The 27,911-nt window shown below is 34.7% G+C and overlaps 1 long non-coding RNA gene across 1 annotated transcript; it reads left to right on the forward strand.

Moving 5' to 3' along the window:
* The first annotated feature begins 3,963 nt into the window (after positions 1-3,963).
* On the forward strand, positions 3,964-14,810 carry LOC112611923. The gene is made up of 2 exons (XR_003116793.1): positions 3,964-4,020; positions 14,456-14,810. It is a non-coding gene; the product is annotated as an uncharacterized LOC112611923 (long non-coding RNA).
* Positions 14,811-27,911: the final 13,101 nt, after the last annotated feature.

Raw genomic sequence — 27,911 nt, forward strand, 5'->3', positions numbered from 1 at the left:
AAAATTCAGGAATAAATAGTAGTCATATGAGTGGACTGGATGAAGCCAGAAGCTACTTATCTGCCTCTAAGGATGGGGGTTAGGGAAGGGGTTGAAGCACAGTCTGATGTTGAGAGCAAAGAACATTTCAGGAAGATAATTACTAGATAGTTCTGAAGGCAGGGTCCAGTTCTAACAGAACAAAGAGGCTGATAGGCAAAAAGTCTGTATAAAAAGTCGCCAGAACTCTCAACCAGCTATCCTGTCCTACACAGCCATGTGAATACTCCTCTCCCTTTATACCTTCACATAATTGTGGATAAGCTCCTGCCTTTCAGAAGACCTGTTGTTTATTCTCTAGTAAGTTTGAACTAGAGGTAATTTAAACCTGAGATAATAGGCTCAATGAATACTGGGGACCTCTACTAAAACTAGCAGGACTCGGTGAAAGTTTGCCATTGGACAGTCAGCCCCCAGGCTCTCCTCTCTATGTGGCCCCCACTGCCACACTAGCACATGGAAAGATTCCTTTCTGGGAAAATTGGCCAAAGAGAAAATACCTTCAAACAATGACGTATAGTCATTCTAAAAGAAAGAGATGAGTGCCTTCCCAATCATTCATTTTACATTAAAGCTTACCACTCAATAAATTCCATTCTGAAATCTCTCTCTCTCTCTCTCTTTCTCTCTCTCTCTCTCTCTCTCTCACACACACACACACACACACACACACACACACACGAGTTATCAATAAGTTTTTTGGTGCTCTATTCACAAATATGGACTGATAGCTGCTAAGACAGAAGCTTAAACAGAGATCAACGTTTCAAGAAAATAAAGGAATTTAGAGAAAATTAAAACAGTGAAGGTTAAGAATAAAATTTGAGCACAACTAAAGTTGATATCCAGAAAAACAGACGATTTGGTATTCATGCATTAAAAAATTTTTCCTTAATAAAGAAAAATTTAGAGGAAAAGGCACTCTTAGAAACTAAAGTATCACTTTTTAGCATAAATAACTTTAATAAAGAGATATCTTATTTTCTTTCCAATGAAATCACTCCATAAGTTGAACAAAGACCAAAATATGTAAACTAGAAAGCTCCATTCATAAATTTAGTATTCAATAATAGAAGTCTCAGAAAGATTAGAAAAATTAGAAAAAAAAAATTACCAAATGATGTGATGACATTTTCTAGAACCAAAGTACATGAACTTTCAAATTGATTTCACCCAGCAAATACAATTAAAAATTTTCCAAATCTTAGTAGTTTAGCATGAAATTTAGAATGTCTGAAATGGGTAAAAAATAAGGTCTGAAAGTTTACAAAGAGCAAAAATAGGTGACATAGAACGGATCTGGAATAAGAATAGCATTGGACTTAATAATGACAGTGGATTAAGAAGGAGAATGAGCAAATACTTTTAAAATTCTAATGACAAATTATTTTCTGTTGTATTAGTTAGGCTTTGCCAGAGAAACAAAACAACATGTGTGTGTATGTGTGTCTGTGTGTATGTACATACACATATATACATGTACATATATAAATATACACCCACATATTTCTCACTATACACACAATAGTAAAACTTGAATAATATGGAAACAATAAAAGAACAACTGACTTTCATTAGACATTCTAGAAAACAATTGCACTTTTTATGCTATATGTGTCTATTTCACTTAAAAATAGAATTTCACATATGATTTTGATGTTATGCTATAAATCAATCTACAGTTTTAAATCTGAGAGATTATTTAGAAGTCACCAAATTTTAGAGTTTCCGTAAACTAGGTTTAGGGATGTGGATCAAATGTCTTGAACACACACAAAATTTATGACAATTGTGACTATTAAGAGTATTTGTCCATTTTCTTAGAGAGAGGGTGCATGGCTTCATCACTGAGTATCAACGAATGTCTCTGTGATCCCAAAAGAGTAAATTAAATTATCTTATTTTCCTCCTAAAATCACTGGGATTCGGAGTAGCTTGAATACATAGAAAATCTTATAAATTGCATAGATATTCTTACAAATTACATGGATATCTTATAATTATATATATTATAAATTACATCTTACAATTATGTAGATATTTTTATAAGACTGGAACAAGAGCTCAGGTTTCCTAACTCTAATACATTTTGGTAAAGCATTCTTCAACTTAGGTTTCCTAATGCTAATTCCTTTTGAGTGTGATGTATGCTTTTGGCCAGTAATATAGCATTGCACATTTCTCTTATTTATTTAAATGATTCCATTACAAACATAAAGATAGAATTTTATAGCCCAATGGTCTTGATATCACAGTCCTTTTTTTCATTTGTCTTCTCTTGTTCTTTTTGTTATTTCCAAGTTGATTAGGTTCAGGTGAGCCTCCCTGACTGGCAATATTTTGTAGATATTGTTACACTCCGTGGCAAGGAGGAGATAACACCATTCATGAATTCATGGGAAGAGAATAAACAGAAGCTCCATATTTGGATCTCTCCCAGACTCTGCCTTGACTATATCTTCCCTTGGCTGATTTTCTGTATCTTTTCTCTGTAATAAATGTAGCCATAAGTTCTGCGGATATTTCCAGTGAATTATCAAACAAGATGGTTTTTCAATCTCCTGACCTTGCAACTGATATCACACAAGCAGAAGTCTTGTGTCCCTCAGACTTTCTGGGTTGGCTAGCACTGAATACTATGACAGCATATTACTCTACCCTGGGTCTCTATCCTTTTAAAATTCATTTATTACTGGATAAAAAGAAATGAAAGATATAATATTTTTGTCTTACAAAAGTAAAAAGCAAGTATTTCCAAATCATACTGTACCTTATATTATCAATTTCCTTCCATATTACTTTTTTTTGGTAAGTCTAGATAAGACATTGTAGGAATTTCATGATTAATCATCAGTTTTTTCATTTTCCTTTCTTTTTAAAATGTTGATTGATTGGCTAGAAAGCTGCTTTCGGTATGACACAAACAAATGTTTTGAAACAAAGGTGAAAAAAACAAGTGGGAAATGAACTGGGTGCGGTGGCTCACACCAGCAAACCCAGCACTTTTGGAGGCCTAAGCAGGTGGATTACCTGAGGTCAGGAGTTCAAGACCAGTCTGGCCAATATGGTGAAATCCCATCTGTACTAAAAATACAAAAAATTAGCCAGGCATGGTGGCAGATTTCTGTAATCTCAGCTACTCTGGAGGCTGAGACAGGAGAGTTGCTTGAATCCAGGAGGCGGAGGTTGCAGTGAGCCGAGATTGCGCTATTGCACTCTAGCCTGGGCAACATGAGTAGAACTCCGTCTCAAAAAAAAAATAATAATAATAATAATGGGTGCAGCACACCAACATGGCACATGTATACATATGTAACAAACCTGCACATTGTGCACATGTACCCTAGAACTTAAAGTATAATAATAAAAAAAAGGGGGAAATGAATACTGTCATTTATCAACTTATACTTAATTGTTGTTTTTTACAATCACTGGTTTGCTTGTATGTACAGAAGTAGGAGTGACAAATAATGAAAAAAAATGCTGTAGTAGAAAAATTATAATGATGCTACATTGCTAATTACTGTAGCAATATTTCATTCTAATTTATAAATTTAAAAAATATCTCAAATACTCTGCAGTTGTAAGTAAATAATCGGCACCTCCATAAACACTGTGATAAACCTAACAGTTGACCTTTCTAGGTTGGAATTCTTAATATGACATGGAATAATGTGTGTTCTTAGTCCAGACCAACAGGCTGCAGTAAAGGACTTTACGAATAATAACATTTGAAGTTCTTCTCACAGAATGGAAAGAAAAATATGAGTGTTGACTCTGGCAGCTAACGGCATATGCTTAACCACTGAAGCAGTGAAGAGATAGACAGAGTCATAATTGAACATGCTGTATTAATCAAGACTATGATAGACAGAATCATAACTGAACATGCTGTATTAATCAAACCAACTCTGTGTTCTCCACAGCTCTTTACATTTGAAGTGCTTTGCCAAGAGGATCATTTCCCACAAACTGAACAAGGTAACTGCTGCCTACATTTCAAGCTGCATAATAGCTTTTTTCACAAACAGAACTTTATACTTCTTTAAATTAAGAAGCTCATTATAGGGGAAGAAAACCATATACTTAATGTCTCAGAAAAGGTTAAATGAAAAGGGCAACCCTTCAAATACTTATTGCAAATCCAAAAGATGTTACCTTTTATTCTACCAAACGGCTCACGTAGGTAAGAGCATGTTGTTTGATATCATTGTTAGGATGCTTAATCAATGCCATCGTAGAACTTGAGAAATCCTTACATTTATAAATTGTTAGAAGTTAAAATCCAGCAAAAGACCAAGTTCATCCTAAGTTTTGACAAAACATATCCTGTGAAGATCTATTATACAAACAAAATATGTCCTCAGATGGCTCCTGAATGCTAAAAAATGGAAATGGTTGGAGACATTATTGTCAACTGCCTGAAGCAGGCGCCTGATTAACTCCAAGACTGGGTCAGATAAGGTGATGCTTCCTTTGAGGAGCAGTGTTACTACGCACCCTACTGCTGCCATTTAAACAATCTTCACACAGTGACTTTCCCTGGAGGATGCTACTGAGGGTTCAAAAGGGGATGCAGGCTTCGTGTGGTCCCCTCCAACAGATTCAGTTGTTTGTGTAAAATAGTTGCCTTGCCAAAGACCTCCTGCCCAAAGATTCTGATTTCCATTTATAAACATAGTTTTCAATTTTTTCAAGGATCAAATATTTATAATATTAGAAAAATATTTTTAATCAAAGCACTCCATAGTTTAAATAAAAATAAGTATTTAAAATTATATCTCTGTACCATGTAACATGACCATTAATTAGCAATAATAAATGTCTTGTTTCACTACTGTAATATATTCCAAAAAGTAGAATATTAAAGTATGAATAGAAAAAAAAACATTACGGAGGCACAAAAATGTCGAATAACAAAATTCATTCAAAACAGAATCTCCGTGTGTAATTAATTCATGGTTACATCACAAATAGAAATCAGATAATTATTTGAGTACTCATTCAAAGTATAGAAAGGTATAGAAAAAGGAACTCATGTCTCACAGTTTACAGTTGCTCATTCTCAAAGAACATAAATGTGGATGAAAAACTTTGAATTCCTTATCTTTAAATTACATGCTGCAATCTTCTAAATATCTAATCACAAGTAAATGAATCACCTATGATATAGAAGTTTTATGTAAGTGTTATGTAATTTTTGGATGTATATTATAATAATTCACTCTCTTATCTTCAGACTTTACAGAAGACATAACTCACAAAGTAAAATAAACAAATATAATTAAGTAGCTAATTTAACTAACAGAACTGAATATATCAGATTCTACAAAAATATAGCTTTACCGAGACTAGAGCTGATTCTACCAAATTAATCCTCTATTTGGTTAGTAACTCTCATTTTTAACCCTCTTCATTCAAACACAATTTAACTAGGTGAACATTTACTTGCTATATTGGGACACCAAAAAGTAGATCCTGTTATCTTTGTTCTCAAAGGATTTCCAATGCAGTTAGAAAAACCACCATATACTGAAGAATTATGGATTCATTCATATTATAGTAATTTGTATTATGCAAATCTGAGTCACAATATTTAATAATGTTTTATTATACCGTTGACCTAAGGATAGATAATCACTGCAGTCCTAGAAACTAGCAGACTTCCTCAGAAGTGTAATGTACTGTGTTAGGAAACAGTATTGCCCATTCATTCATTTATTCAACAATGATTTTTTGAGCATTAGTTTTGAACCAGATTATCTTCCAAGAACAGTAAAAAAAAAAAAAATTAATAAAATACAAAGTTTTATTCTTAAGGAAACTACATGTCAGACTTTGTTAGCAGTTTTCTCCTTTGTCTTATACACACATCTTCAACTTCTACCTCCAGCACCTCTTCTCCAGGCAAACAGCCCAATCTAGACCCATCATGGTATATGCCACATTCTTCTGGCAATAATTTGTTAAGCATTATGTATATGGTCTATATTAGTCCATGTTCACACTGTTATAAATAAATACCAAGACTGAGTCATTTATAAAAGAAAGAGGTTTAACTGGCTCATAGTTCCTCATGGCTGGGGAGGATTCAAAAAGCTTACAATCATAGTGGAAGGCAAAGAGAAAGCAAGGACCTTCTTCACATAGTGGCAGGAGAGAGAAGTGCAAGAATGAAGTGTCACACTTTAAAACCATCAGCTCTGCTGAGTTACTCAGTATCCTGAGGGCAGCATGGGGGAAACCACCCTCACGATCCAATCATATCCCTCCTGGTCCCTCCCTTGACAGGTGGGGATTACAATATGTGATGAGATTTGGGTGGGGATGCAGAGCCAAACCATATCATAGTCTAAATAAAGATATTAAGAGTCCTTCTCTGAAATTGGTATTTCTACTTAATATAAAGTTCTGTGAATTTAATTTAAAATATCCCAACTAATACAACAGATGTGCTATAAATTATCCTTAAATAGGTACATTGATAGTGCTAAGAAAATTTAAAGATAAATCTCTGTGGTTTGTACAGAAATGAATAGAGGAAAAATAAGTAATAGACAAACCTTAATAAATGAAGGATTTAATTTGTTAAATTAGTCATTTCATGAAGAAAAAATAATAGAACTTTATTAATGAATGGACTATTCCATTGGACTTATTTTTCATGTTAAGTAGGAAAAGAGGAACTGATTACAATTTTCAGGAAGCAAAAGAAACAGTAAATTTTGAAGAACTTTATGTGAGTTTCCACAGTCCATGCTACTCCCTGTAACTCCTGGGACAAGCTGCAAAGTACTTTGTGCTGTTTCACACACAACTTTCCTTTTCATCTTTGAAATTAACACTGTAAGCTCCATAAGGACATAAACCTGTCTGAGATAAACTTCCTAAAGTAAATCTTGTTAATAGCTTTCATTAGGAAGTAAATTAGTACAAATAATAATAAGTTCTCAGAGGATATCAAAAGATTTTCAAAAATGCCAAATTCAGCCATAGACTAAATAGGAAGTAAATGGTAGGTCTTGGTTAACTTACAAAACAGTTAAATCATCTTAAGCCAAGGTAATTGAAATTTGTGTTAAACTCTTTATATACATTATCTTAAATAATTTTAAAATGTCTTGTGTAATTTTAAATGTATTTTAATAACATCATCTTATGTATGTTGTAGGTATTATCCCCAGTAAAAATTACTGGACATCATGTATCTTCAGCGTGTTCATCAGGAGTCACACACAGTATCAAATGTTGAATGTAGATTCCAAAGGTCTACCATAATCCAAAAAAATAAGAAGTAAATTTAGTATCTACCTCAAGCATCCCAAATTGCCAGAATTAGTGAATAGATAATATATTCTCTCCTTTCCTCGTTACTCTATATATGCGTATCCTGAAACTGCTCCTGAGTCAAGGGAAGACTTCTCCTAATAAAAGATGGCTATTTTCCAAAAAGCACGCAAGTCACCATATTCCCTTATTACAATCACTGTTTAAAGATAATTTTATCTATAACAGAGGTATACTGGGAAGATTTTTTGGTGAACTGTCAAATGCCTGAGAATTAAAATCAACATTCAACCAGAGTCAATGTTTCAAAGTTAAAATATAACCATCATAGAATGAACTTCTGCAATGTAGAAATAAATTTGAAATTCTATAAAGTTATTTAATTTTATTAGAAATTTATCATTAAAATACGTTAGTCAAATTTTAAAAGTTTAACATAATTATGCAGCAACAAATTGCTCCTGTGTTCACTATCTTAAATACATGCCACACAAAATAGAAACTCACTTTCAACTGAGATCAGTAAAGATTCAAGATCTAGGCCGGGCACGGTGGCTGAAGCCTGTAATCCCAGCACTTTGGGAGGCCGAGACAGCGGATCACGAGGTCAGGAGATCAAGACCATCCTGGCTAACACGGTGAAACCCCGTCTCTACTAAAAAAAATACAAAAAGCTAGCCCGGCGAGGTGGCGGGCGCCTATAGTCCCAACTACTTGGGACGCTGAGACAGGAGAATGGCATAAACCCGGGAAGCGGAGCTTGCAATGAGCTGAGATCCGGCCACTGTACTCCAGCCTGGGTGACAGAGTGAGACTCCGTCTCAAAAAAAAAGATTCAAGATCTTCTTTGTCTGACACCTCCAAGAGGTTTGTATGTAGATACTTATATAAGGCATGTCAGATTATGTAACCATTACCAAGTCATTAAACCTTTCTTACTTATTAATATAAAGTAAATTATCAATATAAAGAAACATACACTCTTTAACTCCTAGAAGTAAAGATTTCGGTTGATGAGGATGATGCAGTCTCAGGATGCAATCCTACAAACTGAAACTTTGCACATAGCTTCAAAAAATAGCATTTTAATATTAGATGCAGACTTAAAAATTCAATTTTAACTTATAGTTATTAATTCTATTATTTGTAGATATTTTTGTATTTAAAAAACAGCAGCCAATTTTCCATTCTTCTCATTCATCTGCTTAAGATATAAGGAATTCCCAAGTAGGATATTTGTCCTGAAACACCCATGATCAGGATAGAATTAAACAACTCACAATTAAATATAAATGGTAAAAATTATTTTGCTCACTACTGGGAATAGTGAACATAGTGAATCATTCCAGAAAGATTAGAATTGCAATATGATAGTTTTGAAAAACATCAATATAGCTAAAAATGCCCTTTACTGTACTTATTGTCATTGATATACAGGAATAGGTCCAGGGTGACCATACTTGCATCTGATGACCATCTCACAGTGGCCATCAAATATCAAAGCAACAGTGGACAATTGATACTTCTAATCCAGATTATTTATCCAGGAACTTAAAGTTTTTAATGGAAAGAGAAAGAGACAGAATTATTTTGAGATGGGTCACATTAAAGTTCTGGCTCCAAAAAAGAAGTCCCAGTGTCTCTGCTGGAAAGTTTTCTGGAACTGTCCTGGTGTCAACCTTTCCTAAGGTCTCTGATCTCATTAGGCATCAATATTATCTCAATAAGTTCCATTTTGTTCTTGGCATCTGTTACTTTTGACTAAAACTACCTCAGAAGTAAAGATTCTATTACTGCCATTTCCCTTCTATTACTTGCATTTAAGTATTTCTTAATATTTAAATATGAAGTTGAATTTTTTCCAGTTATAAATAACTTGGAGGACACATCTAGTATATTTGAAATTGTACAATTTCAATATATGAACAAGTAAAAATTGTCTTATCAAGTTTATCTTAATAATAAGTGCTCCAAAATTTATCTGTGGTAGTAGTAGACATGAAAATTCTCTAGGAAAGATGAAACTCTAGCAACAAATATTTCAAAACTTGTTTTGGAATGTGAACTTTTAAAAGATTTGAAGATTACACATAGGTTTTTGCAAGAATAGAAAATATTTCTATGTTTTTAAAATGGAAACTTTTCTTGATAGAAAGCCTCTTGCTTTTCAATACCCAAATTTCTGAGAATATATTTATTTCTCAGTACAAAGCTTTGGCCAATGGTAATATAGGAAAAAATTACATTTTAATCCCCTAAACTTTGTAAAACATTTTCATGAAAATGGTGTGCATGAAAATATTCAAGTTGCAATAAAAATGCACTTGATAGGCTGGCAGAGTCAGGCATAGATATGGCTGATGATCAGTACATCACAGTGTCATACACAAGGCAACTGTACCATTATGTCTTATCCTCTACCATTCTTTCAGCATGATCTTCTTTTTGACTAGTGCTGTGCAATTAGTATCCACATTTTTTTAAGAAAAATACTGGAGGAAATTTTAGAGAATTAAAGCAATTTAAGTGAAAAAACTGACTTAAATAGAAGAAAAGGTTTTTCTGCATACAAAGAATGTAATTGTTAAAAACCATGTCAATTGCTTTGAGATTAGAAGTTATGTTTTAATCAAATTAAATCCTAAACAAATAGTTTGTTACTCTTACAAATGTTCATATTTTTCAGTTATACTTTAGGAAATTAGTTGGGATCTTAGGCTTTCTGTGTAATGTAGGTACATTTTTTCTAAAAGAATGGTGACAAGCTCTTGTTGGTATTCTCAAAAAGTACATTTATTTGAAAAAACAGTTATTTTTCTGTAATTTAAATTATTCTACAGATAGGGGTAAAAAAAAGTTTCAAAAACATCTAGCATGTGATTCTTTCTCATTATTTTCAGTGCAAATAAAGGTTAAAAGAGCATAGCAAAGCCAAAAAAGATTTATTCTAGAAACGCAAAAAAAAAAAAAAAAAAAAAAGGTTTGATATCAATTAAAAATCATATAAAATTCAGTCAAATAAAGATCTTCATATAATACAAAGAAGGCATTTTAAAAGTTAAACATCCGTATATAATTTTTTGAGGCAGAAACCTTATGCCTAATTGTGTAATCAGCATTCTTAGTAAAGTCAAGAGTAAGACAATTGTTACCGCTTTATTTTAAATTGTTTGAAAGGTACATCAATGTAATTAAACAAGAAAATTAAGTGAGAAGCAAACTTTTTATTATGTGCAGTGATAGTTTGAATACTTGGAAACAAAAACAATTGAAATTAAAATGAGAATACCTGAAGATAGCATATTATAAAAATAAAAATCCTTCATTTACACAAATAATAACAATTTAGAAAGTATAACAAAGGGGGCCAGGTACGGTGGCACACGCCTGTAATCCCAGTACTCTGGGAGGCCGAAGAGGGCAGATCACAAGGTCAAGAGATCAAGACCATTCTGGCCAACATGGTGAAACCCCATCTCTACTAAAAATACAAAAATTAGCTGGGCATGCTGGCATGCGCCTGTAGTCTCAGCTACTCGGGAGGCTGAAGCAGGAGAATTGCTTGAACCCAGGAGGCGGAGGTCACAGTGACCATGCTACTGCAATCCAGCCTGGCAACAGAGCGAGTCTCTGTCTCAGAAAAAAAAAAAAGAAAAGAAAAGAAAAGAAAGTATAAAAAATAATTTTCTTATTTCTGAGTAAATCAATCTAGAAATCAATATAACTGTATGGAAGTAAACATTAAAATTCACTTAAATATTGTAAATGATTTGAATAAATGAAAAATACACTGTTCTCTTGTATTGTCAAATTCAATATTGTATAGATTCAATCCTTCAAAATTAACACATAAAATTACTATATTCTAAGTAAAAACACCAACATATACCTCTGAGTTCTTGTTTCTTTTCTATGCTTTATAAATAAAACAAGACAAAATAAATCTAAGTCACTTGGAAAAATCACCATATAAAATACTACCTCCAAAATGTGAATGTGTGATTAGTAAAGACTCTTCCAGTAATACATTACAATATATTGAAAAGCTACTATAATAAAACAATGCAATTCAAGTCCAAGGACTGGTACAAATTAATAAATCAATACAGTAGAATAGATCATACAGAATAAGACTCTAGAGCACATGAGGATTTAGTATATGATGAAATGGTCTCATACTACTCAGGACATTTAGGGTTATAAGTGAAAGAAACACAACTCAAACTAGTTGCTATGGTTTTAATGTTTGTGTCCCATCCAGTCGGCCCCTAAATTCTTATGTTGAAACTTAATCACCAATGTGATGGTGTTAGGAGTTGAGGCCATTGAGAGGTGAGTAAGTCATAAGGGTGGGGCCCTCATAAATGGGATTAGTGACTATTTTAGTCCATTTTGCATTGCTACAAAGGAACACATGATGCTGGGTAATTTATAAAGAAAAAGGATTTATTTTGGCTCATGTTTCTGTAAACTGTACAAGAAACACAGTGCTGGCTGCTGTTTCTGGTGAGGGCCTCAGGAAGCTTTCAACCAGGTAGAAGGCAAATAGGAAGCAGAGGTGTTATGAGAGAGCAAGAGAGAAAGGAGGTGTCAGGCTTTTTTAAACAACCTCTCTCTCATGAACTAATAGAGTGAGAATTCACTCATTACCAAGGGGACAACACCAAGCCATTCAAGAAGAATATGCCCTCATAATCCAACACCTCATTAGGCCCCATTTCCTAAATTGGGAGTCACATTTAAACATGAGATTTGGAGAGGACAAAGATCCAAAGATACCAGTAGTCCCCAGGGAGGTGTGTTGATCCTTACAGTACATGAGGACACAGCTAGAAGGTGTCACATATAAACCAGTAAACAGGCTCTCACCAGACACTGAATCTGTTGGCACCTTAATCTTGGACTTTCCAGTCTCCAGATTTGTAAGAAATAGACTTGAGCTGCTTATAAGCTACCTAGTCTGTGACATTTTGTTATAGAAGCCCAGATAGACTAAGACATTGGTTTAAGTAAAAGGGGAACTTTATTGGCTAGTAAAGCCATACCATGTGAATGCAAGATTTACAGCTATATCAATGGATATCAGGGGTTATTTTATCTGTGACAGTCTTTAGTGATTGTCACATTGCCTGGCAGAGCGAAAACAAGCAAAAAAATGTTTGTTAACTGAATGCACAGACTAAGGTGCAGCCTAGAATCCAGTATCAGGAATTGGGATGGAGAATGCAGTGATACATAAATAAAGTGGAACTTGATGCTCAGTCTCAGACAGTCATGAAACTAGAAGTAAAATTGTGTCCAAAATTTTTACTGCCACATAAGAAACACAAAATTGAGAGTGGAAGAGGAGAAAACACTAAATAAACTCTTGGTCAGACTTTGAGCATAGAATTTGGCGGAAGGGGTGTAAGTATACAGGTACACGGGGTGAAAACTAATTTATGAAGTGACAGAGCAAAGTGCAGTTTGGAGAGTAAATTGTATATATAAGCAAATAAAAAATACAGAAAATAAGTTAAAATGTCAAATGCATGTATTCAAAAGAGAAAATAGCTTATGCTTTAATAAGAGAACTTTTAAAGAGATCTATTATTTACTAAATTCTTTCTATGTTCCAGAGAAATTTCTAAGAAATTTAGCAATCAAGAATCACTTTAAGCAGATCAACCATGCTATTATCCTCATTTTACGGGTGAGAAACTAAAACTCAGAGAGGTAAGAAAGTTGTATGAGATCACATAGTAAATAAGCTGAGATTCATGCTGTAGCTATCTGACTCCAGAGACCATACACATAAACTCTACACTAAACCTAATGTGTATGAATAAATTTGAAATGAGAACTAAATGCATTAGAAATATACATTAATTTTAAATGAATATGCTATATATATTTATGTGTGTATGTGTGTATCACATCACAACACTGCATACAAGCTTTCATATTCCATTATTGTTTTAAATCAAATTTAATCTTCTTCGAACTTCCACCTGCCTGGATGGTAAGAAATTCAGTGTCACTCATTTTGAAGTCTCCTCACCACAATAGATCCACAGGATAATATAAAATTTCTGGACAAGTGTCACAATAGAAAAGCAGGGAATGTTCCTGGTCTACACCGCAAGATTGTTGCCATCTTGATTATTGCTCCCTTGGCCACATTGATGCTAGTCTGAAATTCTGATAGCTACTGAGGCTACTGTCTGTCTGATAGGCCCTGAGGCTTCAGACTGACTGACAGTTACCTCTTAAATGTCTTTCTATTCATCGCAGACTCAGCCCTAGAAACTTTTATGACTGCTTTTAGGTTTTAGCATCTACAACTGCAAGAGAAGTCTGCATGAAATATCTAACTTCCCTACTTGCAAAGTAAAGTAAGTACCCCTTATGCTTTCTTGAATCTTAGACAGCTACATCTGAAATGGTTCTTCTTTGTAGTTGAGCAGTATGCTTTATAGTCTTGTGTTAGGTTCAGACTTCCCTTAGGAGACTTCAGTTCTGTAGTGCATAGTGCAGGCCACTGCAAAATGGTGGATAAAGGATTGCCCGGATACCAAAGTGTTGGGATATCAAGGATCTTGTGGAAGAGCACCCACATACAGATTAATGGAATACACGAAACAACAATTAAGTCTTCAGTTGGTATATTAAGTCTCCATCTGCCCTAGCTGGCAGAGTCTGAAATTGGGTCACTAAAATCATCTCTTTCATGCCTGACTCCCTCTCTCCTGGAGTGAACAACCACTTCCCCCTCATTTTCTTCTCTAATGAGATTTAAAGTCGAAAACAGTTGAACAGTTGAAGGGAGGGGTTCAGTTTCCACCAGGCTGAGCTCACAGTGGAGAGTTTACTCAGAGCAGCCCCTCCCTATGCCTGCTCCTGCTGGGCCTGGGCCATACTCCCTGGGTCTATGGCTCCTCTGGCCAAGGCCAAGTCTCCAAAGCCTCCAGCCTGAGAGTCAACGTAGAAACCTTTAACCAGCCCTCTGGATGGTATATTAAAAACTGACCTGAACAGAAGCTTATTCTAAACTACTGAGACATTCAGCCATGGCACTGAACACTTTTTGAGACTCAAATAGACTCAAACTCAAGACTTTAACCCCATTTCATCATTGTTTGTATTTCAGGACCCCAGACACCTTCCGTTCTTCTAGTAGTGAATCTTCTCCAAATGGACTTCTCAATCAACCCAAAGTTTCATCCCCTTCAACAAACAGAGTTCATGGGATTTATCATTTCACTGGCAGTGTAGTTTTCCCTTATCTTAAAATTTCAGCCCATATTTAAATGATATTTAAGCTAGGAGCAATATGGAAGTTTCCGTAAAATAAAACAAAGGTCTCCAACTCATTTGATCTGAATTTCTGTCAGAAATGCAGTTTTCATTATGACTCTTTATACAATTTTTTATGTATTTATAGGTGTACATAGGTATATAAAAATATATGTAATAAAAATAAAACAGTACAGAGTCCTATTCTATGTGATGCAATCAGATGTTTTCATTTGATTTTTTTTTTAAATGCCTGTGGTGATTTCCCAGATTGATTTCATGACTCACAAAGGAGCCGCCAAAATAATTTGGAAAACACTCTTGAAGGACACTGAGGACATTGGCTAGTAGGTATTCGTCTCTCAGATGGAGATGATTAAGTCATTTTTGAAATTAGAAGTCTGAGATAGGGGACTTAAATATCTTCTTCCCTGTTCGTCATTTCTCAATAGTCTCTTGTGAATAACAAAGTTATTTATTGAAAAAAGCCAATTTCTCTTCCCTTAATGAACATTCTGCCAATCACTATGTATCTGCTCCCAGTTTTAAAAATATTTAATAAGCCCCATTCACACTAAATCTCATATCAGATCACTGGTATTCCCCAAATCCACAGGGTTTTATGGCAGTTCCCACTATTCATTAATTCTCCAACATAGTAAAAGTCATTATCTGAAAATTAACAACCCTAAATTCTAAGCGTTTTAGTCTTCCTCATAAATATATATTTCATAAACTTTTATAATAGTGCCCAAATTGTTTTATGTGTAACTGTTATTAATTTTACCCCCATAATATTCAAGTTTAAGGAATTTCATTTTGATTCACCATGTTAAATCAAATATCCTCCAAGCTTCTAAATACTTACTAAGTTCAATTCAGTCAATATTGAGACTCTCTCATTAAGCATTAAAAACTCCTGAGTTTATATAATGCCTAAAAAACAGTTCATCATGATTTTCTTCTTAGCCTTGCTCCTTTAGCTTCTCACTGCTGCAATTGAGCAGTGATGTTGACTACATTTTAGGCACAGGTTTCCTCTGAGTTTAACCAAATTCAGATATTCATGCCATTCCAGTTCTCTGCACTGACCTTCATCTAAAAGCACACAGCAATCTTGTAACCCACTCCCAGGTTTGGGCAATGTATGCCATCTGGACACACTTTTCCATAGCAAGCTGAAATGCCAAAGCTCCTTTTGCAAATCTCAGGTAACTTCAAACCCTTGGACTAGTCACACCTGCTCCCACTAAAAAAGGACTTTCACTGCTTATCTCTCTGAAATAATCTCGCCTTTAAAAAATGTTGTTCATTTCCCTTTTGAATATATTACTTACTTGGGGGAACACAGACTTTAAAAAAATATTAATTTAATGAGGATTTCTGACTTTTAGGGAGCAGGGAAGGTATGGAGAAAGAAGATGCTTTATTCTTCCTTGATAAGAGTCTACAGCAGTAATGAAACCTGAGACACCAGTTCTGTGTGTGTGTGTGTGTGTGTGTGTGAGAGAGACAGAGAGAGAGAGAAAGAGAGAGAGAGAGAGAGAGACAGAATGAGGTGGAAAACAAGATTCTTGTTACAAATTCACTGTAAGCACTTAAGACTATCCTCTTTTGAGGGTTAGGGGAAGGAAGCTTATTAAGGTAGCACTGGAAAAAGTTACACATACACTTTGTGAGCACTTTACTTTCCATTTCTTTCATTAGAATAAATATGAGATGGGATTATCATTTGTTAACTTAATTTCTAAAGTTGCATGACCACTGAATAAATACAAGTTTGGAAAAAATCAAATAGAGCATATGAATTAATACCAAGAGAATCATTCTAAAAGTATGCTTTCTATTATCCCAGAGGGAAAGAATGTTTATATTTTTGAAGAACCATAAGCATTTGGGATTTAACTACCTTTTCATCCAGGAAATTTCAAAAGTAGGCTTAGTTTAGATTAGGAAAACCATAACAATAAATAGGATGGCACTCAATCTTGTGTTTTCATCATGTCCAGGGAAAGCACAGTCCTGACAAGAGAAAGAATTGATGAGAAAAAAAAAGGAGAGTAGATGAGCAAATGAGTTATTTTCCCCTCCTTGACTAAGCAGAAATATTACTAGTGATATCATATCTAATAGAGAAGTATTACATTATCAATTTCAGGATGGTTATTGATTGTCTTTCCATGAATGGCATAGAGATAGACTTAAATCATTCTTGGTTGCATTAGTATTCTTACTACCTGTGTATAATAATGGTGAAAATAAAATATAGTCATAGAGTTTTCCTCATTTTATTGAACAAGGGAGAGAAAGAGAAAAGAAAATTGAACATTCAGAAAACAGAAAATTAAAACTTTTCTTTTGTTTGCCCTAGCAATTCCAAGATCTAATTGACTCCATCTTCATTTTTGGTTGTTTTATTTCCATTTTTAAGGTTAGCTTTGTGGTGGTTTTTTCCAAGTTTAAATTTCAGCTTAAGAATGCTCAGTATTTTGAAATGATCAGTTCTAAAGTTATTAAAAGCACATTTGATTTTACTATGGATGACCAAATTTTTATGTATGTGTGTACACACACACAAACATGAATGAAGAAAACAATGAAAGAAAAGGAGAAAAAAGCAGGGAGGAAGCTTATCTTAGAATGTGAGTGTTAAGAGGCACAATTATTCATATGAGTGCTTTAGTTCTTTTTTGAGTTTACGTTAAGTTTGCTAATAGTTTTTCTAGGTTATTTTGCAGTAATAAACAACCCCAACAATCTTAGTGGCAACAACCTTACAGCAACAACGGTTTATTTCTTGCACATATTACTCATCCTTCACTGTTCAGTTGCGGCTTTGCCTCTTATTGTCTTCACTGCTGGACCAAGGCTTAAAGAACAGCCCTATTTTGATCTTATGAAAGAAGAAAAGCAATGCTGCAACCATGCAATGAATGCTCTACAGGCTTCCAGTGAGCAATGCTATACATCACGTTTACTCCTATTTCACTGGTCAGAGCTACTCATATGGCCAAGGCATTCTGTAAATAAGGCATGAATGAAGCAAAAGTAAGACTCTCTCAGGAAGGAGCATTGCACATCACATGGCAGTGGGCAGTGATGTATTCACTCTCTCCAAGTATGAGAGTAAGCAATTCCAAATAACAGTGCCATCTATCTCAGAGTCCTTGCCAATATCTTATTCCTTATAAAGTCTATATAAATTTTATTCTAGAGTGACTTAGAATGAGACAACTTGGGTCTCGCTTTACTCCATTAAAAGTATACTGTTGGCCGGGCACAGTGGCTCATGCCTATAATCCCAGAACTTTGGGAGGCCAAGGTGGGCAGATCACTTGAGGCCAGGGGTTTGAGACCAGCCTGGCCAACATGGTGAAACCACTTCTCTACTAAAAATACAAAAATTAGGTGGGCCTCATGGTGCATGCCTGTAATCCCAGCTACTTGGGATGCTGAGACAGGAGAATCACTTGAACCTAGGAGGCGGAGATTACAGTGCGCCAAGATGGGGCCACCGCACTCCAGCCTGGGTGACGGAGTGTGACTCTGCCTCAAAAAACAAAACAAAAAAAAGCATACTGCTGGGTTGAATCTCTCTATTTTCTGTTTCCTTATAACTCAATAAGAGAATAATAGAAAGGGAAAGGAAGATAATTCCAGTATCAAAAAGTTTCAGTTAGAGAACTTCTATTTAAAAACCAAAGACTATTTCTGCTGCCAGTTTGCTATGAGTTGCTATAACCCATTGAATGAAATCTTCAATATTACATGCATAGGTAGATAATACATAGCAGGAACATAACTCTCAACCAAGTTGTTTTTTCTCTTTTCTTACTTGTTGAAGACGGTCACCGGAAAATACCCCAGAGCACATATATTAAACCAAGAGGGGCTCTAAGCCCCAGTATCTCCTTTTTACCTAAAAGGAAGTGTTATTGGGTTTCCCTCAGATACTCCAGAGAGAAATAATCAATCATCACTAGTAATACCAATTGTTCTCATCTGCGTCGATCACCAGCCGGGGGTAAAAGGAAGCAATTTTACCAGCACTCACTTCATTCCAGTGAAGGAGGAAAATGGAAACGGAAAGTTCTTACCAATCTGCACATAGAAGTGTGGACATTTCTTCACTTTCAGGGGACATTCAGGTTCGGTTTTCCCTTTTTCTTCTGGAAGAGTAAGACCTAAATATAATTAAGAATGTGGAAGAGAGAAGAATGAGATTTCTCCTTGTATATGAAGAGAAGAAATATGAGGGTCATATGAGAATTGTAGCTGTTGAGGCAGACTACAGACAAGTTGCCATGGCAATGACCCCTTGATTTTCACCTTTTCCTAACCCTGTACTTCTCTGAACCATATCTTTTTAGACTTTTTGTTCTTTTACCTATTTGCTTACAAGTATTGTGGTTGTGATAAGTAATTTTATTTTTTCTCTATGCTGTCAGTATAAAGACATAAAGAAATAATATGCTAAGTCATTTTGTGATATTTGAGCTAGAAGTTTTTCAGGTAAAAAGATTTAAAAGTAATGAAGCTACTAAAGGCATTCATTTATACGTATCACTTGCCTATTCCAATTAATGGGATACTGAGAAGCAGCTTAAAGTACATGTTGTAAATAACATATATATCAATCCTGAAATAGACATACATAGCTTTAAATATTTTACAGCATTTCAACAAATACGGCACACAAACAATTACAATTTAAGGGCTTTCTAAATGTAGGCTTTTCAAATTAACAATAAACTGCAATTTAGTAATTTTGAACAATGAATACAGCTTGTCAGGAATACAGAAAAGCATTTATTCAGAATAAATAATTATTGCCCAATCTATTAGACATGCTGTCTGCATCAAAACTATTATTTCTTTGCAACTGTACTATTTGCTAATATGATAGGGCTTAATTCTATCTGAATTAAAATATTATATACCCTTTCTATAACCCAATTTTTGGATGTCTAAGTATATGGTGTATTTCTTCATGTGGCCCAATTTTTAGTTATCTTTAAAATAAAATATATTTTATAAAAATGATACAAATCAATTTTTGTTTTATATATTGTATATTAAGTATATAATAATAAATTGCATAATTAATAAAAATAGCTAATAAAATGATTATTAAATATTATTTCATATTTTTAAACTTTATACATTTCTCTTAAGCTGTAAAACTCTACTCCCACTCAATAATGCCGTCATTTTGGTTAGGTACTTTTATAATTGTACCTTTGGTTAGGTAATGTATAATTTCTTTGGATGAAAAATCTAAAACTTTTGGGTTTTTGCTGGAGGGTCCCAGGTTATTTAATATTGGTTCATTTCAACTGGATAAAATGTCAGTTCTTTAGGTTCCATTTTTATCTCCAAATAATAAAAAATTGTGGCAGTGATATACATATTTTATAGCTTCCTTGAGTAGTAAGAAAGTTTACCCTGAGACAAAGAAGATTCAGATGCAGAAGGAGTATAAGAAGCATGCCCTAGTCATTTCAGATTTAGTTTTTGGAAAAAAACAGTATCTAATGTAAGAATATGGAAAAGCACAAGAGAAACAAGGCAAACTTTTAAAAATAACATTGTTTAACAGCATGTTTATATTTTAAAAATATAATATATTATGTGCTATGATATTCCCAATCAAATGCTAATGACCCTTAAAATTGTGCAATAGATTTGCTTTGCTTTGTTTCCATTCTACTTTTCTTCTACACTGTTCTTCTTTATCAGTATTGCCTGAAGAAATTAAATTTTGTGCTCATAATAGTCTCATCATGCTAATATTGTTACAATTATTAACATGATGCCACCATGTTAGTAACTGCCAAAAGGCTTTTGCACATAAAATAAGATAGTCACTAGCATCTTTTGTACCTTTTATAAATTTTGTAAGCAATTGATATGCTTTTAATTATTAAATAATTATTCTTACAGCTAAAATGTATACATTTCAACAAGTGATGTAGCAATTAGATATCTATCACCAAAACAAATACACCTTGAAATAAAACCTCCACTTTATAAAAGTTCACTCAAAATGAACCAACGGTTTTATCATAAGATATAATATTACAAAGCTTTTAGAAGACAATGAAGGAAAAAATCTTTGAGGTAGAAGATTAGGCAGAGTTCTTAGACATGACAAAATGCAATCACTAAAATAATAAAATAGATAAACTGGACTTCATTAAAGTTTTTTTTCTCTACAAAATCTCTGTAGAGAATATGAAAGACAAGCTAAAACCTGGAAAAAATATTTGTAAACCATACTTAAAATATATAAAGTACTCTCTAAGTATTAAAAAAAAAAAAAAAAGCTTTTAACTCTCTAATTAGAAAATGGCAAAAGACATTAATAGAATTTTCAACAAAGAGAATACACAGATAGAAAAAGTACATAATAAGATGTTCGGCCAGGCGCGGTGGCTCACACCTGTAATCCCAGCACTTTGGGAGGCCGAGGCAGGCGGATCACGAGGTCAGGAGATCGAGACCATCCTGGCCAACACAGTGAAACCCCGTCTATACTAAAAATACAAAAAATTAACCAGGCGTGGTGGTGGGCGCCTGTAGTCCCAGCTACTTGGGAGGCTGAGGCAGGAGAATGGCATGAACCCAGGAGGCGGAGCTTGCGGTGAGCCAAGATTACACCACTGCACTCCACAGCCTGGGCGACAGAGCCAGACTCCATCTCAAAAAAAAAAAAAAGAAGATGTTCAAAATCATTAGCCATTAGGGAAATACAAATTAAAAAAACAATTGACCATCACTATGTATATAATAAAACAGTTACAATTAAACATAGTGAGATTATCAAATTCTAATAAGGATACAAAGAAACTGTATCTTTTATACATTGCTGCTGGGGGTGTAAAAGAGTACAGCCACTCTGGAAGATAGTTTGGCAGTTTTTTATAAATGCACACACACTTATCAGATGACCCAATAATTGCATTCCTACACATTTATCCCAAAGCAATGAAAACTTATCTTCACATAAATGTTCATAGCAGGTTTATCAATAATAACCAAAAACTGGAAAAAAATTCTTCAACAGGTGACTGGTTGAAGTTACTGTGGTACCCGGATACAGTGGAATACTACTCAGTAATACAAAGAAACAGTGAGTTATACATGCAAACATTTTAATGAATCTGAAAGGCAATAATAGAAGCCAATCTCAAAAGGTTACACATTCCAATTCTACTTATGTCTTTTGCATTCTTGAAATGACAAAATAAAATGTCTTAAAATGAAAACCTTATAGAAGTAAAATAGATTAGCAATTACCAGGGTGTTTGCATCCATTGTCATCCTCTTCACACATCTCACCACGTATTCAAGTGTCACTCTCCCTTGTGCCAGTCTGTGGGAGAAGAATAGCCAACACTGTGGAGCGAGAGTTTCACCTCGATCCTTCTTCCTTACAATACACAAGCCTAAACCACCGAGGGAAGAGCAGCAAATGAGATTCCTTACTGCTTAGGGCAGGACATGATCTTTGAGAAAGACACAACCTCAAGAGCCAAGGACACAAAGCCTACCTAAGACAAAACCAGGACAACAGAAAACACAAAAGTATAACTGTCTATCCCCACCCTCGCCCCTTTTGGATCAGCTTTCAGGTCCATAAGCACAAAATAATAAGAAAAAACCATTGGGAGACGGTCAAGAACGTGAAGATATTCCACATGTAGGGAAAGTCTAAGGCTGAAAGTAGTCTAGGAACATGGAGAAAAACCCTCCTGTAATTTAGTCCTCGATCCTCAAGCACAAAGTAACAGTGGAGCACCCACCTAAACCTGGAGGTGTAAAAAAACAAAGAAACAAACCAGCTTCACTGCCAGCTAGATATACTCATGACCTTAACTCACTGTCCAGGAAAGACGGTTGTCCATTTTCAGGCATCAATAATATTTCTCTCAACCTCTACATGCCTACACATGATGCCTGTGTATAAAATACACACGCGCACACACACACACACACGTATATACCCACCCACCCCCAAACACACACCAAGGTTAAGATACAACTCAATAAGCAATCAACAAAACTAGACTTAGATAAGGCCCAGATGTTGGAATTATCAGTGAATTTTAAATAACTGTGTCTAAGATGTTAAAGGCTCTAGAGGAAAAGGTGGACATCTTTTATGAACAGATGAGGTATTTTGAAGAGATGAAAAGTATAAGAAAGAATCAAATAGTAATGCTAGAAAAAAACAGAAACATAGTAACAGAGATGAGGAAGGCCTTCAATGGGCCCAAATATATGTATACTCAATATAGCTGAAGAAAATATTAGTAAAGTTCAAGGTAAGTAAAAAAGAACAACCCAAACTAAGACACAAAAAGGAGAGAGAGAGAGACAGAGAGAGAGAGAGAGAGAGAAAATGACAGAGAATCCTGCGCAATGGGACAATATCAAACAGTCTAACAGATGTGTAATTGGGATACTAGAAAGAGAAGAAGGGCAAAATATATTTTTAAATATTTAAAAAATATTTTAAAAAATAGTTGAATTTTTTAATGTAATAAATTAGATCACAAAACCAAAAACTTGGAGAACAGAAATTAATAAAAAAATACTAGGTGCAACATATTAAAAGTGCCAAGCGCCAAAGAATAAAACAAGGCAGTCAGAAGAAAAAGACATGTTATGTATAGAAGAACAATTCTACGAAGTTCAGGCCAGGAACAGTAGCTCACTCCCATAATCACAGCAGTTTTGGAGGCCGAGGTAGGCGGATTATTTGAGTTCAAGACCAGCATGGGCAACATGGTAAAACCCAGCTTCTACTAAAAATACAAAAATTAGCTGGTGGTAGTGGCTCACACCTGTAATCCCAGCTACTTGGGAGGCTGAGGCCGGAGAATCGGTTGAGCCTGGAGGTGGAGGTTGCAGTGAGCCAAGATCGGGCCACTGCACTCCAGTCTGGGTGACAGAGTGAGACCCTGTCTCAAAAAAATAAAAATGAAAAAAAAAGAAGAAATACAGCAGTCTTCTTGTTCGATAATACACAATCAACCAGAAGATAATGAATTGGCAACATTAAAGTGCTTTTAAAAAAACTTTGTGAGCCCAGAATTCTATTATCAATAAAAATACATTTAAAAATAAAGAAAAAAACTTTTTTTTTTTCCCAGAGAAAAATACTACTTAGAGAACTTATGACCAATGATTCTGTCTAATGAGAAATATTCTTAAAAACTTCTGTCAGGAAAAAAAAATACCCCATGGTTTCTACGGCTTTGCAAAATAAATAAGTAAGTACCCCAAACAGAAACTGAAATATAAGTAAATTAATGAAGAGCAATGAAAATGAAAATTACACAAATGAAAGTTAAAAAAATATGTATTTGATTTTTGTTTTTAATTTCTCCAAAAGGTATTTGCACTTCCTAAGCAAAATTAGAGGCTTTGAATCAGTGTTTATAGCACATGTGGAAAATAGAATATATGACAGCAAAGTTCAAAGGTGGGAGGGTGAAATTGGAAGCACATAAAAAATCTAAACTTCCAACTGAACAAACTGGCAAAGTCCAAATGAAATATGCTTAAAGTTTGCTAAAAGAATTGGAACAATTAAGATACAAGCAAAAATAAATGAAATTGAAAATAGAAAATCAACAGAGGAAATTGATTAAACCAAAAATAATTATTTTAAAAGATTGATAAAATTAATAAACTGCTAGCCAGATTGACCAAGACCAAACAGAGAAGAAACAAATAGCAACTATCAAAAATGAAAGAGATGACATCACTATAGATTCTATAAATACAGATCTGAGATAATTTTGCAAGTCACAGATCTGGAGATAATACTTTCAACATATACATATATACCTTATAACTTGTTAATAAGAACTTAAACAGGTCCATTAAAAGTACACAAACCGTGTGACAGTGACTGCACAAAAGAGCATGTATAAATGATTAATAAATACATTAAAAGATGCTTAATTTTATCAACAAAGAAATACAAACCAAAAATGCAGGAAGACACCACTGCAAAATCATCAAAAAACTAGAATTTAAAAGGCTGATATCGGCTGGGTGCTGTGGCTCATGCCTGTAATCCCAGAACTTTCAGATGCTGAGGTGGGCGGATCACGAGGTCAGGAGTTCGAGACCAGCCTGATCAACATGGTAAAACCCTGTCTCTACTAAAAATACAAAAATTAGCCGTGCATGGTGGCAGGCGCCTGTAATTATAGCTACTCAGGAGGCTGAGGCAGGAGAATCACTTGAACCTGGGAAGTGGACGTTACAGTGAGCCGAGATCATGCCATTGTACTCCAGCCTGGGCAATAGAGTGAGACTCTGTCTCAAAAAAAAAAAAAAAAAAAAAAAAGGCTGATATCACTAAGTATTGGTACACATGTGGAGCAGCTGGAACTCTCATACATTGATGATAAGAATGCAAAATGGTAAAACCTACTTTGGAAAATTGTTGAGAACTTTCTTTTAAAGTTATACATAAACTTGCAATTTGACCATCAGTTCTGGTCTTAGTTATGTACCCAAGAGTGATGAAACCATACAGTCTCACAAAGACTTTCTCATGAATATTCATTGCAGTTTTATTAATAATTGCCCAGTAACTGGATTAATCCAAATGTCCATCAATAGGTAAATAAGTAAATTGATACATATCAATATGACAAAATACTATTTAGCAATTGTCAACATGGATGAACAGCAGTCTTGTTAACAAGCTTTCCTGACACTCATCTGCACCCTTGCAACTTTTAAAAAAATTTTTAATTTATAGGGAAGTTGAGAATGCTCACAAATAAGCCATGGTATAAGAAGATTCATGTTATAATCATCTGATATGGAAAACGTTCACAATGAAGAAAAGGATGATCAGACCTTAAAAAATATACCATGGATCCAAGGGTGGAAAAATAGAGGAGCTGAGCAACTAAAGTCATTTCAACCTTTTAGTTTTTATGCTTGCCTCCCCTCCCATATACACACTAAATATGCTTATTTTCCTCTTCTTGGTACCGAGTGATAAATCAAGTTTAATACAGGGAAGCATGCTAGTATATTATGGAATGAATTGTTTATCTATTTATTTTTTATTTTTTGAGATAGAGTCTCACTCTGTCACCCAGGCTGGAGTGCAGGGGCATGATCTTGACTCACTACAACCTCCGCCTCCCTGGTTCAAGCAATTCTCCTGTCTCGGCTTCCCAAGCAGCTGGGACTACAGGCGCATGCCACTACACCCAGATAATTTTTGTATTTTTAGTAGAGACAAGGTTTCACCATATTGGTCAGGCTAGTCTCGAACTCCTGACTTCAGGTGGTCCACCTGCTTCAGCCTCCCAAAGTGGTGGGATTATAGGCATGAACCACTATGCCCAGCCTGAACGGTTTGTAAAATACACAATATCTCCTCAAAGTCATTCTGCAATGGGTTAAAGAAGATATACCAGTCAGGTATATCGATTGAGACATAGGGTGTAGTGGAAAAAAGAATCAATAGACAATTAGATCCAGTATTACGGAAGGCCTCATATATGAATCAGAAGAGTGTGATACTTTGATACAGGACTAGGGCATCTCAAAATGTTCTGCCTAACTATCCTGAGTAGCAGAGAAGAACATAAATAAATATGCCTCAGTGTTCTCAAGGTATTATTGAAGCTACTTGACACTTGCCAAAATACTGAATTTTTTTGTGCCATTGTTAAAACTCAGGAGAAATTTGTATGCTCATGATTAATACAAGATATCATTATTATTTATCAAAGTATCAAACTTTTGCCCAGATATTAATGTAATGTTGACACTGTGTGAAAATGTCCTGTGCTCATATTGTGGCATTACAGCATGCCACACAGTTTCTCCTAAGAAACTGTGTCTCCAGTCTAGGTGACAGAGTGGTATGCACATCACTGTTTCACAAGCATGGCATAGGAAATAGCTGACACTTTCTACCTTTTTAAATAGAGGTGAAAGTGCACTTTTCAAAATATTTATGTGAAAGATAATACCTCAAACTTTATTCTTTGGCAAAGAACTTTCATATTTGACCCTTGATTAACCTATGGCAGTATAGCAGAAAAAAAGTATATTCATGTCCATTTAAAAATAAATGAGAAAATTGAAACATAGAGAATTTAAATTGAACATTTAAAATCAGAGCCAAGAAAATAAAATATTTTCTGACTCTGAATCCAGTGCCAGTTCTATAATCCCTAGTCATCCTGAGCAGAATATAATATAAAACCAATTTATCTTGGATCACATTCAAATGAATTTAGTTGTACCACAATAAAAAGCAGATACCTTTATAGGTCATCTTAACATGGACCCCAAGGACAGTATTATGTAAGTCTGCTAGTACAGTCAGTTTTCACATATCAAATTTGCTGGGCAATGTCCGTCCCTGACACAGGTGTGTTTTCTTTAATACTTAAATGTTACCACTTGTACTTAAAAGAATGAAACTGACATGCTCAAATTTTCTAAAAAGAAAAAAAAAGCAAAGAAAGTAAAGGAAAGATAAAAAGAAAAATGCTCACCCTATTGAAAGTAGTTAATATGCCAGGGAGACATTTTTCACAAACCATCTGGGGGTTCACACGGGTATTTTCAAACTTTTTAGAAGCTCCATGACCAATTAATCTGAAGAATCAACTAGAAATGAGTAAGTTCTCAATTGCATTCTTGCTCTCAGGGATTACACCCTGGTTGACTTTGTGAGATACTGAACTGCTCTAGTTGCACTCACTGAATCCTATCCTCATTGCCACAAATTTCTGGCTCTTTCAAAGAGTCGACCTGCCCAGAACCATTAAAAAAGAGGTTTTTTATTTTTATTATTGCTTTTAAAGTACACTTACCTCTTTGACTAGAGACAGAAGCTTTGAAGGTAGATGCTGATAACAAACCTGTACCTGATGGGCAACCATTTGACTGAGTTTTCCACCCGGACTACCTCAAAAGCATTATCATACTAGTTTCTGGTTCCAATGAGGGCAGACTTCCTGGAGTATTCTGAATTGGATTCTCTTGGTCTACTGCGCACAGAAAATCCTGCCAAATTAGGTCTGGATTCCTGGACTCCTGGTTTATAAAAAGCATAGAGTGGCTTCTTGGGTATCTATGACCCTCTTTCATATCCACTGATAGCAAAAGTTGCTTGTTTTCCTTTGATCTTATTAGCAAAATTCCCTTTAAAAAAAAAAAAAAAAAAAAGCAGAAAAGGAGTAGCGATGATAATAAGAGAATGAGATAAGTAGACTAACTTTGAAAGTAGCTCCCAAAAGGAATAAACAGGA

The sequence above is a fragment of the Theropithecus gelada genome, chromosome 1 (assembly GCF_003255815.1).
Source record: "Theropithecus gelada isolate Dixy chromosome 1, Tgel_1.0, whole genome shotgun sequence".
NCBI lineage: Eukaryota > Metazoa > Chordata > Mammalia > Primates > Cercopithecidae > Theropithecus > Theropithecus gelada.